This window comes from Cyanistes caeruleus, chromosome 1, assembly GCF_971803275.1.
Source record: "Cyanistes caeruleus chromosome 1, bCyaCae1.hap1.1, whole genome shotgun sequence".
NCBI classification, from domain to species: Eukaryota; Metazoa; Chordata; class Aves; order Passeriformes; family Paridae; genus Cyanistes; species Cyanistes caeruleus.
The window spans coordinates 32,857,447-32,870,012 of record NC_141701.1 but is presented as its reverse complement, the minus strand read 5'-3'; the positions used below and the strand labels follow the sequence as shown (position 1 = coordinate 32,870,012).

The following is a 12,566-nucleotide window of genomic DNA, read 5'->3' as shown; positions in this document are numbered from 1 at the left end:
TATCTGAGAGCTCCATGTCTACCCACACCAGGCTAATGTAACCTTTGGCTCTGCCCTGTTAAATTAGAGCACCCTCCAACTCCACGCTCGCAAATGGAATCATTAACAAGTAGCAAGTCAGCAATGCTTGGGTGACTCAGATACATTCTGGGAGGGCATATGCCTTGTTTTGTTTCATTGAAACTGGTCACATCAACAGGCTTGTGGATTTTTAAAGGACATATTAGAAAAGTTAAAAATTATTTATTATTTAAGTGGTAGGCTGGGTTTATTTAAACAAATAAACAAACCACCATTTACGTGACTTGGAAATGAAAGTTGACCAATTCCCATCCTTTTGCCCATGAACAAGAATCTGGAGTAGTCCTATTTGACAGAAACTACAAATAACTCTATGAGTTTTAAAATAATTAACTAAACATGCCAGGTAATAGAGGGCTGCTCTTGTAACCATCAGAGAGAATCTGATGCCCTGAATCTGAGAACTTTGCTTGATTCATTCATTTATACATATAATTTCAAATAGCATGGGATCATTAAAAACCAAAATTATAGTTTTTTAGTCCATTACTTTCTGACTTTTGATTTTTGAATGACAACCAAATAAGAAATGAAGTTTACTGAGGCTTCCTGGTTCTGCCTTCACTCACAGTAGAAATAATCTGAGGGACCACTAAAAGCGGGGAATGATTATTTCAGAAGGGACTCCCAGATAATTTACAGACAGTGAGCTCCAGTAGGCAATATTTCTTAAAGTTTCCACTAATGTATTTTATCATAAAGTGATGCTGTTGTTTAAACTGTGCTGTACATCAACATCACAGCTACAAGGTTAGCTCCAGATGTTCCTTCCTGTTTCACTTCTCACCCATGCACGAAGATGTTCCAAACTGATTAGAACTTAGAGAAAGAAAGCTCGTGGGTAATTTATCCCTGGGACCTTCACAAATAGACTGACAAACAGTTGGGCAGTCTGGCAGCGTATGAGGATCTACTTCAAGATCTAAATTGGGCAGGAGATTAGATAAGGAGATTATTAACACTAACATAGACTGATCCCATTTCTTACCTTCTCATGGGCTCTGCTGCCTTCCATGTTCATGTTTAAAGAATCTACATATAGATTGTGTGGAATAATGGGACACTTTGAACAGAATTTACTGGGGAATATCTTATTAGGACAAGATTCTCCTCTACCTATTATTTTCTGAAGTACAATGTGGGCAACAATTTATATATTCTATATTCTTGTAGTCATTTTGGACTGCATGAAAAAATTCACAACAGAGCTTCCTTATTTGGCAGGTAAGAATTAGGATCATGGTTAAAATATAGTCATCTTTCAGTTTGCAACCCATTAGGAAAAAGCTTTGTTTCACTAACTTTGTTGTCTTTTTTTCTCTATTATTTTTAAATACAACAAATAAAAATCCAGTGAACTCTGATGAAATATTTCAAAAAAATGGTGTTAAATTTTTACCTAGAAGAACATAAAATAGTGTTTAATTTGAGATTATCAATCAGATTTTAGAAAGAAAGAGGCATACTTTCATCATCATCAAAGACAATCATCAAACTTAGATCTACTATTTTCAGTAGGAAGTTCAGATTTTTGGCTTGGTAACCATGCTCTACTTCCATGTCTTCTGTATTGGATCTGCCTGATAAGACATATTGCAGGAATACACAAGTTATCATAACTGTTGAAATATGAAATCCAAAAGATTATCATAGATCCCTAAGAAACAAAGAAAGAATGTTTAAGGTATCTCTAGTTTTATCTTGTGTTTTGGGTGCCTGTAGAAGAATGTATAAATAATGTATGCAGATATGATCCAATCCCAACACAGAGTCTGGCAGAGGCAACGTAAGAGATACTGATAGTCATCTATAAAAGAAAAGTGATCACAGAGTATCAGGTTTAATAATAAAAATGGCCATGAGTTGCATGTCTGAGTGTAGATTTAAATCTCCAGCTGTATATGTAAATTGGGCAGAAAATCCCCCTTCAGGATATGTATCAAATCAAAATCACCTTAGCGCTAAAATCCTTTCAGTAAGGGCAGTTCAAATTCAGACCTGGATTCCAGATTTACAGACAGAGCTCCTCATTTGACTAAAGTTTTGTTTTCCTTAGCTTTTGTGGATTTCAGTTGAATCATATACTTCCTGATCTTCCACAAAAGCAAACATATATAATGGGTTCCTTTACCTGCTAATCTGACTAGGACTAAGTGCACAAGAAACACTTGTAAAAGGATTGCTCTAGAAGTAATTGTTAATTTCATCATGGTGTTGCTCAATTTGTCTTCATGTTGCCTATCAGGCCTCAGTCATAACATCCACCACTTGCTATGCAAAGATCCTGCACGTGATTTATGGAACTCGGCGTGTGTTTTATTTAGGGGTAAAATCGCAGCAGGGACTGATTCCATGCCTGTGTGTGACCCTCTGTTAAATTGCCTACTTGCTGCTTCACAATAAATGACACATGTGCAACTCTAAACATTTCTGTGCTTTTACAAAGTATTTGTAGCATTCATACTCAGGCAAATGAGACCCCTGGGTACACTTTAGAATTGATGTTTGAAAACTTTCAAAATTTCATCTCAGGTGAGTGTCATAAAAAACAGAGAAATTTATATTGAAGACTTTCTTAATGAAACGTGGATGAATAAGCAAACTAAAAAGCTGCTGAGAAAAGCTGATGGTGTTTGGTGCATTAGAAATTACAATTGCAAGTCACTAGCATGTTCTACCAGACATTTTTCTGTGCAGCAGAGCTGGAAATGGACATTAATATTCAGAAAGATATTAAAAGCTAGTTGACTTGAACTCCTGCCACACCAAGGTAATTAAATTTTAATATGTAACAAAAGGACTGAGAAGGACCTAAATTACATGGCCAGAGACTTAATTCTGTGCTGAGCAGAGCTTGCACTAGTCCCTTTCAATCAGTGGGACTAATTGACCGAGTAAAATGATCCCCAAGATGGATCTGGTACCTGCAGACAACAAAAAATCAGACAGGAAGATTAGAGGCCCCTGGAATCTGTGCAAAGGGCCTGAGAAGCTGTTACATTTTTCAGTTGGTCACAGCTTGGTGCTAACGACACCAAGGCCACTGGTCCCTACACAACAGTCACTCAAGAGGGTGGTGACTCGATGATCCTTGTGGAGCCCACCCAGCCTAGGATATTCTGTGATTCTGTGTAATCCTGTGATCTTTACAGAGAAGTTCAGGACAATACAAAGCAGGTGAGCTTGGTTGTCTGTTGCTATGGAGTGTCAACACACAGGAGCCCTCCACTGAAAGTCCTGCTGGCACTGGGTATAAGGGGTCCTGAGTAAGGAACATAAGTGATGGGGCAGGAAAGGCACAGTACTGGGTGCTGCACAGGAACAGGAGCTGGGCTGGATCCCTCGAGTCTGCCCAACCTGGAAACCATCCCAGCTGCTCCTGCTCTGGCATGATGAAGACAGCATCAAGCAGAGGAGTGAGTCTGCCATCCCTGGTGCAAAGGCCCGCTGCACAGGCAGATAAGATTTGCAGTGGTAGCCAGTTGCAAGATGCTCATGCAACCCACAGTGAGGCAAGGATGCATGCAAGGTTCCTAAAACCATCGTTCATGGGGGTGAATAGGACCGCACTTGAAGTAAATTGCTGCTCAGCATGGGTAAGTTGGCCCAGTTTGGTTTAGGCCAGCAAGAGCGTGGAAATTGTGGCAAAAAGTAGGGTTGGGAAGACTGCTCACCCTCTCCAAGGGGCAGGAGGTGAGAGTCTGAGGCTCACACAGTTGCTATATCTGTCAGGTAGGATTCAACAAGATCAGTTTCCTACTGCTGCAAGGCCAGATGCTTCTGGAAGCTTATTCCTTCCAGTTGTCGTCTCCCTGGCTGGCATGGGAGTGCCAGAAGCATCCTGTCTGGATGGCAATATATCCAGGAATATTGACTACACTACCTCATTAGACCCAGAGATTCACAGATACTTTATTTCCAAGCTGTCTCCACATTGCAATGCTGAGAAACAGTCTGTGGATTTTGTATAAATTCCAATTTATCTCTATCAATAATCATGTATATTCATATTAAACACAGAGTACCTGATACTGATGAATGCGGCAGAGGAAGAAATGGGAAATCAGGCTTCCCTAAGATGGTAAAACTCAACATTTTCAATGCAATCTTTATTTGTCATTACATACCAAATCCATCAAGTTTACAAAACTGCTGTTATGTTTTATAGAGTCTCAGAATATAAATCTCTTAAAATTTTTTAAGGATCTGAAGAAAGCCAGGACCAAAGGTCTTAGTTCAGTTAATTTCTATTATTTTTTTTCCTTCTAAATGGCTTAAATATTTGACATTCACAATCAAATGTTAAAATCTGTTTAAATTTGACTAAACAATCGTGACAAGTTATAGTTGTATCAGTTTATGGATTTACACTGGTGTGGGAAATCAATAGACCTGGACAATCAAACCAAAATTCCTCCATGATACAGGAAATTTGAAAGTTTGAAGTTTACCTGCTTTTTATCAGAATCAGTTCAAAATTTAATTTTCACAATAATTATGGCTACTGTAATATTTTATAATGTACACTAAACAAATAAAACACAGAAATAACAGAAATATGAGATAAAACCAAATTGCTGAAAAGATTAAAAAAATTATTTGTAAATTCTTTGATCTTTTAAATTTCTAAGTTAATATAAATAAGCACTGTTCTTCCCTCTGCTTTTTTAAAACATACAGTTTATCTATCAGTGAATTAAGGTAAATGCTTCTCTGAGCATTTTTTTAATTTTAAATCACATACTTCCTGATCTTTCCCTTTAAAAGGAAAAACCACTGCTCTGATAAAAACATTATAATGTTTTTATCTGAGCAGTGATTTTTTCCTTTAAAAAGACTTAATTTATCCTTACCAATTATTAGCAACATCTTTAAATGGAGTTCTGCTAATTAATCAAAAACTTCTTGTGAGCTCAGACAAGCCAGCCCCAACTGACCTTGAAAGTATATGAAAGCACACAAGTAAAAACAAGAATGTTTTGGCCAAAGAAAACATCTTTATTCTTTTAATAGGCATGGAGGAAAAGACTGCTTAGTGCAAAGAACTCCATACAGCTGAGCTCTCTTACAGTTTTAGATGGAACAAATGAATCCACAAAAAAAAAAAAAAAATTTAAATGGAATTCAGGCACTCACTGAAGTTAGTGGTAAAGTTTTATTTCTGACAACAGAAGCTCTACCAGAGCAGGTTTTGCCTCAGACTGTGAGGATGTGAGTCTGCAAACGAGAGTTCTGCAGAGGTCCTCACTGCGTAAAGAGAGGAGTGAGGGTGCCCCAGCCAGGCTGTTCCCAGGCTGGAACCATTCCCTTCCCAACATGCCAGACCTGTGGAAAAATGGGCAAGATCAGGACAGAATCTGTCTCTGCCTGGCCCAGGTTTCACACCCAGGGTAATTTTTATTTTGAGACTGTCTATCCCCTTTCAATTTTCTGTCAGTGTTTTCTTAAGGAGACAGCACACACACTCCTTACTCAGAACTACATATAGCCAAGACTGAACTTTTAATTTTCAAACCACTGCAAGTCATTCCAGTACAAGAACAATTTATGAAGCAAGGCATTCAGTTTAAAATAGTATTTTTTTTTCCTTAAGGAAAGGTATGAGCCACTTCCTTTAAAACTTGAGAAAAGTTGCATTTTCCTAATACACAATAAATACTTAATTTGTTTAAGTTTTTTTTATTTTTATTCTCTGTCTTTTCAAAAGAAGTTTCTAGAGACTCCAGGTACAAATTGAATGAACTGTTCTGTAGGTCCATGTTCCCCATATTTTTTCTGCTCTCAATATATCAACATCTAAAAACAATAAACAAGACTCTAATGGATGAGAAGAATAGATTTCTGAACATTATGTTTTCTTCTTTTTTTTAAGCCCCCTTTTTATACAGTAATTGGCTGACTAGCCTTGAAAGCTCTGACTGCCTAAAAATTATTTACTGTTATGCAAACAGTCATGTGGCTTCCTCAGACTTAATTTAGAATATTTATCCCCAAAGAATCCAGGACCCTAAATTTAAGGATAAAATCAGGCTGTTTGTTTCCCTGAGGAATCTGCTCTGCAGATATGGCAGCAACTGTGCACTAAAATGGCAGCAGTGTCACAAGTTCATTCTCATGCCAGATTTTGTCTGGAACTGCAACCCAGCAGCAAGCTGTGTCCAGCAATAGTCCAGTGTATTGTTATACTCAGGGTTAGGCAGTACTATACTCACTGTGAAAATGCAGGTAGGAAAAAATACTTCTAATTTAGTTGTGACACAAACACTCATGAAATAATTTATTTGAATACCTCTGAGTGATTTAAACCAAGCTCTTCAGTGGTTTCTTCTCATAAAGTCCTTCTAAGATGCTACATTGTCAGTGGAATTAATCTCTCATTGCCAAATCATCAACAAATAAGATTCTTTTGCTGCAATTTTTAGCTCTCTTTTCTTTTCCACTTCTGATGTGGAGTAAAGCCTCCAGTCACAACTCTGATAGCTTGAAGGCATTTGATCCTACACTATTTATCCATTATTTGCTTTATTTATCCAAAGGAAAAATTAAGTGCCATGCCTCAGAACAGTGAGATCTGTAACACAATGGTGCCTCTGGAGATCTCTGACAGACAGGCTTTGGTAAAAAAAATGGAAAGCTGCATCACTAACTTGGGAAAACTGTTTTGAAAAGTGCTTGCCTTTGCAGGTGCATATCTAATAGTTTGTGATGAAAACTATACAAAGACAAAAATGTTTCCAATGAAATGATGATTCAATGTTATTTTAGTTAACAAAATATCTTTTACAATATGGGAATCTCATCTTCTGAAACACAAGAAGTTTCACCTGAACGTAAGGAAGAATTTTACTGTAATGGTGACTGAGTACTGGAACAGGTAACCCAGAGGGGTTGAGGAGCATCCTTCTCTGGAGACATTCCAAATCTGTCTGGATGCATTCCTGAGTAGCCTGCTCCAGGGAACATTGCTTGAGCAGGGAGGCTGGACTAGATAACTTCCAATGGTCCTCTCCAATCTTGCCCATCCTGTGGTCCTGTGATTTTGTCTTTCATTCTCCTCATTCTCATTCTCCTTAGGTAACCTTGTAGGGCACATCTAGGGGTATGCAATTTCCCTGTTTCAAAAAATATAGTTTTTTGGAAAGAGCAACAGAGAATTTCTTGTCTCTCAGAAAATGCAGATTTCTTTAGGTAGGAGTAGGATGTAAGTCTGCTGACACAAAACTTCTCTACAGTACTGTGTATACTTGTCTTAAAGATTGCTAGGAAATGCCCTGTTTTATTTGAGGAAGGTCTTAAAAATATGCTCAATAAATTTCTGATACACCTTTAGTCCTTTTTGACATGCAAGAATATATCTAATATGTGCATTACACTTAAACGTGTAAGTATTTCTGTCTTGCAATAGTTTGTAGGCAGTAGAGAAGGAGTTTGCATCATTACTGTTTGATCTGAGTGTAAAACTGCAGAGATACCAGACAGAAACCTGAAGCCCCTCAGGACTACATCTAATATGTTGCTCTGTCACAGGAATAAACTAAAAGCCTCATTTTGCTGTCTTGTGGCAGATAGTGGGTTCCCACTGAATGTTTAAGCTCTTCAACACTCTGCAGGTTAAAGCCCAGGAGAATCTAACTCCAAGTCACCCTACGGGAGATTGGCAGATGTTGCTCTTTTAAGTTGATTTATGGGATGATACAAAACATCAACCTCACAAAGCTGTTCTTGTATTCTTGGTTAGGTGGCAACATGATATATTAGTGCCGTGAATCATTACAGCAGAAGAGCAAAATAAGCATAAAGGATGCATTAAAATGTAAAGACTTGACCTACTCATATTTAACACAGGAGAGCTGTTGTCTGGTATGAAGTTATGTGATCAAAATTCTATTAAAAAGATTGAGATGATTTACACAGCACTGAGCAAAAGATGCCTAGAAGTGTTATTGTGGAATATTTGTTTTCAAAAAGCAGGGAAGATTAGAGGACCAAAACTCTCACCCTTAGTTACACTAAATATCACAAGTGCTACAATTCCTGTCAATTTGAGACAGGACACAAGCAAAGAATTTCCATTAATAGGGGAAGAGATCTTCTTGAAGATTTTCTCCTGACATTTTTAAATTGTGCAGCTACTTATAGGAAAGCCTATGAATAAATCTTCAGGCTAAGAAGTGCCATGAGAAAATGAGATCAGAGCTTGACAGGCAGCCTTCATCAAAAACACATCAATAGGAAGCTCATCTTTTTAGAAGGAAATAAGACTTGAGTCAAGGACACAAAAGCCAAATTCTTATTTTTTAAAGGGAAAGTATAATCTGAGAATTAGACTTCAGATCTGTAGCTGAAATAGATTGATGTATCTTTCCTGGAATCAGTGGAACTATGTCAGCCAAAAGCCAAAAACATGGTATGGAAAAAAATGGGTGTAGCAAGAAAACCAGCATGGCAAAAAGCCTGTTTGTTTGTATGCATACTTAAATTCTCAATACTAGCCCATTAGTAGGAATCAACAGCTACTTAGAAGAAAATATAGTTTTTCTCCCAAATACACAATTCAGGCTAGGCTTAGTTAGCCAAGCAGACACTGGGAGGCATTTCTTCCATAAAAAGTATCGTAATTGCTTTCACATATGGCAAATACAATTATGTATCTCACCAGTAGGGTGGATTATAAATGCAATCCATGAACAATGACTTATATTTCAATAGATAGCAGCTGTGTTTCTGTAAGGAATGTTACAGGAACTTGTGGCTAAAGCTAAAAAAAAAAAGGCAGTCAGGTAAAGGGGAAATATAAGTTCCTGATCCTGAGAAAAGAAAGAGCTAGACTTAAATTAGCTGCTCAGCTTGCTGTACCCAGCCCTATTCAAATATGCAAGAATGATTGATTTAAGACAGTATGCAAAACTTGTCTCTCTCAGTAAGTGTACAGTTACTACTGAAACATGTGTGCCTTGTTTTAAACAATCTCCATGAAAGAAGGGCACAAAATGCTCATTTGGGCTAAAATTATTTCACAGATTATGGAATTTACTGTGTCTTATTTATAAAAGTGGCTACCATCACAGATGTGAACTGTACAAACAGACAGAACTGATTGATTACTCCATAGATAAACTCATTTCACACATAATTAAGAAAAATTAACATTTGAAATATGGGAATAAGTACATAATCAATTCCGTTTCAAGCATAATAATAAAGTTGCTCTAGATGCACGAGAAATGCAATTAAAAAGGTGTCCTAAGAAAAAAGAAGTTTGTTATGAACACTTTATTTCTCCTTAACTTTTTGTTTTCCTTCTACTGTTAACAGATCAGCTTACATTAGCCATGTACTATTTCTGCTGCAAAGAATATCAGTAACTGAAGTTCAAGGTAGTCTGTGAACACAATAAGAGAATACTATGCTCTCTGTCTTCGCAAAAGCATGAGAAGTGCAATAAAGTGGTTTGTGACATAAATGCCAGCAACAATAGACAGTCAGACTTGCATACACTATATATCTACTTTGGAGCACAATTTAAGATTTAAAACATGTTAGAAATAAAGTCAGTTTCTTTTAAAATATTTTACCCAATTAAAAATTAGATTTTAAATTTAAAATCCTGACTCCATTGAAGTCAAGGACGTTTGGTCATCATCCTTCAACTTCTGTGACTTAAGATTTTCTACAACACCCCCTCTGTAAAATTTTACTGACATATAATGAGTATTTACATGGCAGTAGTGCTGAAATGTGCCCAGAGAAGTCAGAGTCTCTCTGTGCTTTATCTGCTATGAGAGACCATCCAGCCTTGGAAATCCATAATTTCCATCTATTGTTGTCTGCCTAGGCAAAGGACACTGAGATTATTGTGGTAACAGAGGCAGCAGAGAGATTTGTTGAAACCAATGACACAATACAGCCAAATATCCTCTATCACTTTTGCTGCCATGGCTATTGTACTGTTTTGTCCTGTATTTGAGTTTGTCCACAAAACATACCCTTTAAGCAATTCCCAGAAGTAGAACTAATAAACTTCAGAATTTTTCTTGAATATTTTATTTTCTCTGGGATGTTCTAGGGAACTAGTTTTATCTGCAGTTGTTGGGTTAAAAGAGAAGACAAAACAAAACAAAATTCCCCAAATTTAGTATCTCCCAAAGGCTCCCACAGGCTGTACTGCTAGGTGAATCCACGTGACTTGGTTTGTCTGCTAGACAACATTTGTTTTTTTTGTTGTTTGAAAATTCTATGAGCAATGAAAGTAATTTCCTCTCCATACAAGTGATATTTATAAAAGGATTGTTTGCCTGGGCTCCCAGATACTAGAACCCTCTTAGCCCCCCACCCACAAACTCCACCGCGAGTAGGTCTCATCACACATCTGAAGGGAGGAACTTTGCCACCAAATAGAGGAGACCAGTGGGGGCCTCTGGCTGTGCTGCTTTCCAAGTTCCATCCAGCCTCTTTAATCATTGCATCAGACCCTCAACCAGAAAAAACAATTTAACTGCTAATTTGTGTAAGATTTATTGCATTAAAACAAACAAAAAACCCCTACTTTCACAGAATCATTGTCAGGAATGCTTTTTGCCCCAGCTTGGTTGTCTTACTGTCTTTTCCCCTCACCTTGCTCTGAGAGGAATGTTATCTTCAAATATATTATGGGATAAGTGTCACTCAACAACCAGTCTTAGGCCTGTGGCAATCCCCTCTTCTGAAGTGCAATCCATCATGTCACCACCTCAGCTCAGACTAAGAAGTGGGTCTCAGGGAGGTGAGCTGCTGCCCTCACACCTTGTTCTGGCTTCAGCCCATGAGCTGCATTGCCTTGGGGCCTCAGCAGGATCCACAAAATCGTGTTTGCCCAAACCTCTCCCACCAGTCAATACCTGCATGTGCATCACCTTTCAGACCCAGAGATCTTGTTTGGGTGAGGCTCAGAATAGCTTTGGATATGTAACCTCACCTGGTGCCACAAAAGGAAATAATTGTTCAAGGAAAGAGAAAAAAAAATCTCACAAGTACGATGCTTTTCTGATAGTCTGCCCAACACAAGGAGAGAAACCCAGCAAGTCCTGGACAGTGAAGTGATCAGTGTGGAATTGCACTGCTGGTGTACAATACTGGGATTGCTCTGAAGCATAGCCTTGCCCTGTGGTTGCTAAGACAAGTAGTTTCCCAAGCTCAGCCTGTCTCTCATGTTGAAGAGATCTTTAATGTTCCTAGTGTGATCACTGTTTTTAACACACTGGTAAAAAACTCCGCTAAAGAAGACAGTCTTTATTAAAAATTCAATGTGAGAAGTATAAATGTGTATTTATGTATGTATACATTATATTATACGGTATAAATGAAACTGAAGGAAAAATATCTTGTGAGAGTAAATATAAATACCATAAAACCTTGGCTCATGCACAAGGAGGAGACTCAAATGGAAGGAGGAGGCTGCTCAGTATTCAGGTGCATAGGACAAGGCCAGGGACAAAATATTGACAAGATCACAACTAATGCTGAGTTGTATGACCCCATGGGCTGTTTCAGTATTTTTTAATGTGTGGTACAGTCTTTGTCTCAAAGCGTTTTGGGAAATCACCTGAAAGTTGTAATTTTTGAGCAGTTTATCTGATGCTTAATCCAGAACAAAATTTGATCTCGCTCATTGTTGTTGTGGCTGGGAAAGTTAAAACCTTCTTCTTCAGGACAATGGAAGGAAGAATACATAGATTAGCTGTGTATAATTAGTTCTGGAAGCATACATCTGACCAATTCTCTATCACAAGCAAAATTATTTTCTTTGAAGACAGTGATAGCAGAAATGTTCATGTGGGAAATTGTACTACACCCTCCTCCCAAAATTTTCTTTTGCAGTGTTTGCCTACTGTTTGCTAGACTGTTGTGAATCCTAAATTGTATTTTGTTTGTCTTATTGGGAAAAAAAAATGCCTTGACTAAAGCAATTCCTGTGTGTGGTCTGAAGCTGGTTATCGTGAGTCAATCAGTCACACATTCATACACCTCCTCTGGAAGTCTCTGGGGTATGGAGAGAGTTATTTTTATACAAAACAACTATATTTCCCTGTACCTCCATTAAACACAAATCGTGTCTCATACTTTCATCACAGGCACAAGAAAACCATGATTCCCTGCTGCCCTGTGCAAATCATACATCGTGTGTGTTGGAAACTGTCATTTATTGCCATCTGTGAAATCAAGATATATATTCCTGTACCTTATTTTCTCCATTTTTCAGTTAAGACGTTTGCTCAGACATTAAAATTGTTGTCAACTATATGGTGAGTAATGCCTATGAAGTTTAGCTCTTTTGCAGAGGGAAGTATTTTTGGGGTGAGAACTATCTGAAGGAAACAGCATGTAAAATATTCACAAAATCCCAGAAAGTATTTTTGTGCAAACCTGCAGATATTCTCCAGAGTCTCTTAAAAATGACTAAGGAGGTGCTGCCTTCACTGAGTTCGGAGACCACTTTCAACTTCAGT

At 37.8% G+C, this 12,566-nt stretch overlaps 1 protein-coding gene across 31 annotated transcripts in view; it reads left to right on the top strand.

Moving 5' to 3' along the window:
- Positions 1–3,078: 3,078 nt before the first annotated feature.
- The window catches only part of KCNB2 (potassium voltage-gated channel subfamily B member 2), a 330,276-nt gene continuing 320,788 nt past the window's right edge, over positions 3,079–12,566 (top strand). For 26 of the 31 annotated variants that reach the window (XM_086885232.1, XM_086885233.1, XM_086885272.1 and 23 more), the window contains exon 1: positions 3,079–3,258. The gene's annotated coding sequence lies outside the window, so the exon portion shown is untranslated. Of the gene's footprint in view, positions 3,259–4,101; positions 4,163–9,396; positions 9,459–12,191; positions 12,363–12,566 lie in introns of those variants that run through there. The other 5 variants (XM_086885308.1, XM_023920910.2, XM_086885215.1 and 2 more) reach the window with 4 other exon arrangements.